This window comes from Papaver somniferum, chromosome 1, assembly GCF_003573695.1.
Source record: "Papaver somniferum cultivar HN1 chromosome 1, ASM357369v1, whole genome shotgun sequence".
Lineage (NCBI taxonomy): Eukaryota > Viridiplantae > Streptophyta > Magnoliopsida > Ranunculales > Papaveraceae > Papaver > Papaver somniferum.
The window spans coordinates 245856529-245860803 of record NC_039358.1 but is presented as its reverse complement, the minus strand read 5'-3'; the positions used below and the strand labels follow the sequence as shown (position 1 = coordinate 245860803).

The 4275-nt window shown below is 38.0% G+C and overlaps 1 pseudogene; it reads right to left on the bottom strand.

Annotated features, from left to right (window-relative positions):
- Positions 1-708: 708 nt before the first annotated feature.
- On the bottom strand, positions 709-3584 carry LOC113275877 (annotated as a pseudogene).
- Positions 3585-4275: the final 691 nt, after the last annotated feature.

Here is a 4275-nt window from a genome sequence, read left to right as displayed (position 1 = left end):
GGAGGCTTTATTAAGAATTCAAAACAAAAACAGAGGGGAATAACCTTACCCTCTAAAGAAAAGAAGATAAAAAACAAAGGAAAATTTTTAACAAGAAAATCATCGAAATCCGGTAAAGAGGATCTATACCCATAGCAGCTCGAATCATGAAAGTCCATAGTCCTCAGATGGCCCAAAAATTAATAAATCTCTCAGTCTCGGCTGCATGAGGAAAAATAAATTAGTAGAGTTCCAAAAGTATACCAATTAAAATAAACACACACAGAGAGAGAAATGACCTCAATTTCAAAACCACTGGACGGAACTATATCATCTTCATCAGCTATAAGTTCTTCAAGAAAGGTGAGGTCCTTCAGATCATACGGTATTGACTCCTTCAACTTCTTGCAGTTGCTGATATTTAATTTCCGGAGAGATGTGCGTAATCGCAAATCTGGTATAGATATCAGTTTGGTGCACCTCTCTATAGATAGATCCTCAAGAACAGGGAAGGAATTGTAAGGTGGTGGTGGAGGAGCAATCCATTCTTCTAACTCATCCAATTTCTCAACTCTGAATTGAATTAGCGATGGGAATGATGTCGTTCTTATACTGCTTTCTCCTCCTCCTTGCTGGTAATAAAATTCTTCACCCAAACTTTCCATGGAGCTAATTCGTGTCATGTGAAGTACCCTAAGACACGGGAGCATACCCAGAGCTGGTAGCTTCTCACACCTATTAAAATTCTCCAAGTATAATGTCACCAAATTAGGAAGGCAATAAGAAGAACTCACCCACTTCGGAAGCTCGACACCCCCGAAATTTTGTATCCACAAAAATTGTAAATTAGGATGTGGCTTTAGACCTTCCAACACCGTAAAAGAATTGTTAGACAACATTTCTAAATCAGGATGTCGCCTTAGACCTTCGAACACCATAGAAGACTTGTTAGCAACTTCATCTTCTTCTGCAATTCTTTTTTTATATCCCCAGTTCAGAGTCAAATATTTAAGGCTCTGCTTGTCTTTTAACTTGGCCCTCTCAGCATCAACTTTACCTCTGACATAGTCTAGACATTTTATATTTAACTCCACAAGGGAGTTTAGACCAGCTAGATCCTCGATCCCACTAGAACCATATGATCCTCCCAAGTAGTCCTTATTTTTCCTAACTATGTAAGAATCTAGAACTTCCAGACGAGTTAGCATTTCTATTCCTGCGGGCATCATTAGATGCCAATCGCCTGACCCCCACGACCTGCAATGAACGAGCCTTCGCAATTCCACCCAGTTCTTAATGTCTTTAGGAAAATTACACTCTCCAAAGGTCACAATCTCTAGTTTACAATTGTTGCTTGTCAAAGACTCAGGAAATTCTTGAATGCTAGTATATTCCAGATCAAGTGACCTCAAATTTTTCAGTTCTCCGAAACTGCCGGGTAATTCTTCGATATGTGTAGATAGAAAATCAAAGGACACTAGATTTTCGAGAGACCCAATATTTGTAGGTAAGACACGAATACGTTTACATAAACTGATATCTAAAGTCTGCAAATTGGTGAGCCTAACGATAGAATCGGGTAACACTTGAACATCTGAGTAAGACAAATCAAGATGACGCAGATTTTTCAAAGAACTGATTCCTTCGAGAATGTTTTGAACATTTAGGCATCGGTGAAGATTGAGAGTCTGCAGATTGTAGAGGTGATTGATGGAGTCGACTTGAACACTAGTAATTCTAGAAAAGTTGAGCCTGCTGAAGTCAAGGTACCTCAAGTGCTTAAATTTAAAGATGGATGATGGACTTTCTTGTATATTTGTATCTTTAAGACCATGCCAATAAGCACTTACAAACGAATCAGAAGGTGAATGTATAACACGCAAATGCTTGTTACTAACTAGACTCGTAAGAAGATTAGAATTTTCCTTGAAAATAATTGTTCGCAGCTTTTTAGAGTTTTTCAAGACATTGAAAACTGTTTCGGATGCTCCTCCTGTAACTAAGTGTAGACGACGGATATCACATACATATTTTCCCATTTCGCTTGCATTAAGAACCCTATCTTCATGATTGTCAACGACACTTTGTGCAAGATCATGTACTAAATCATGCATTTTGAAATCATTAACATTACCTAGATGGTCATGTTTCACATCTTGAAAAAAAGAATTTGATAACAAAGTATAAAAGTAACGGTTACCAATATCTTCTGGTGAGTTCTGATTCCTGCCTCCATTATTAGATGCATGAAGGAATCCTTCAGCCATCCACAGTCGAATTAGTGTTTTTTTATGATATCTCCAACCTTTGGGAAATAAACAACAATATGAGAAACATCGTTTCAAATAAGAGGGTAAGTTATCATAGCTCAATTTTAAAATCTGAATTATCTTGGTTGGATTTTCTGGTGTATTGAAAACTTCATTATCTCTGATCGCCAACCAATCAGACTCATTGCTTTTCACGCGCAAAAGACTTCCGAGAAAAACAGCAGCAAGTGGTAAACCAGCACATTTTCCCGCGATCTCCTCTCCGATATTTAACATATTTGGAGTCTTGACTGCTCCGCCATGAGAAAATGCTTTTTTCTCAACGATAGACCAGCATTCTTGATTCCTTAAGGTTTTCAGGTTGTAAGGTGGAACGGTACCCCTGACAATAGAAGCAACATCGTCTTTCCGCGTAGTTACTAATATTTTGCTCCCTTCAGCACCACTGCTTAATAAACCCTTCAGTTTCTCCCAGTCTTCGGCATTCTCGTTCCACAGATCATCTAATACCAAAAGATATTTCTTCCCACTAATATTTTCACGAACTTTTCTTGCCAGTACATCGATATTAGACAGTTCACATTTTGTTTCAGTCAAGGACTCGAGAATGTTTCTTAGAATTAGAAAGATATCAAAATTATCAGAAATTCAGACCCAGGCTCTTGGCTTAAAGCTTCTCTCAATTGAGTTGTCTTTGTATACCAGTTGTGCGAGGGTCGTTTTCCCTAGCCCCCCCATACCCACTATGGAAATGACTGAAACTTTTTCTTGTGGACAATTTTCAGATGAGTTGGATGAAACCCACGTCTTCAATAAAATCTCTACTAAGTGACATTTATCTTTCTCTCTACCGAAAACCTCAGAATCGTCTACAAAGGATGCTGTCATCCTGTCTAGTGGCTCAGTATTTTGATTATCATCACTATATTCTAACTGATACATATCTTTTAGCCTCGCAATTTCATCTAATTCTTGATTGATGATTTTGATTCTACCACCCATTTTGAAATCAAACTTAACTGAAAAGGGATGTACCTTCTCTAGCTTTCCAGATTTTTCAGAGAGACGCATGGTTTCATATGACATTTCATCCAAAACGTCATCAATATCATATGCAACGCTCTGGAGCCTTCTCAACCAGAGTCGCACAACTTCATCCTTGACCTGCTTCTTTTCAGCATCAGATGTTACAGCCGCGATCATCTCCAGAGTATCCTTGAGCTTTTGTAGATCTTTATCTACAGCACCAGATCTACCAATTTTTTTGGCAGTAACAGAAACCAATTTTTTCATGAACCCGGTGGCACCGGTAACAAAGATCTCTTCCAACGCCATGATAACAAGTACTAAAGATTTCAAGCTAGTTAAGGAAAAATTGGAATTGATCGGATGGAAGAACAAAGCAAAAGAAATAACAGGTTTGATAGAAAGAACACAATTGACGAAGCAAAAAAGAAGAAGAGAAAATCAAGTGAAACAATCTCAAAGTTTGTGTTGATGATTAAAAGTGGTTGGTTACAAGAGTTATAAGAACCTTGCCTTTATAGATGCATATACAAAAGTCAAATGAGGTGTAAACACATGGGCTAATCAATCAACCCCATCATGCATTATTAAATGTGGATCTGGGCGGTATGGTCGCCTTATGTCATGTTATTAACCACGACATGCAGATCACATTGGAAAGAACTCACCCACTTCCTTAGTTTCCTCCAACATAAGGCGGTATGGTCGCCCACTTCCTTAGTTTCCTCCAACCACGACATAAGGCGGTATGGTCGCCCTATGTCGCCTTATGTCATGTAGTTTTTGGTTGTAGCAATAAATTTTATAGGTTTTGAGGTAGTTTTCCTTCCAAAGCTCATTTAGGGTAAATTTTGTAGCAATAAATAATGTCTGGTATGTAAGGGAGACTCGAATGATATGCTAGATAAAGTATCATAGCGTCCATAAAATAAATGATACAAAATGAAGCTTGGATGATTAATTGATTTGTTATATAAACCATGTTAAAGTAGACTTCTCG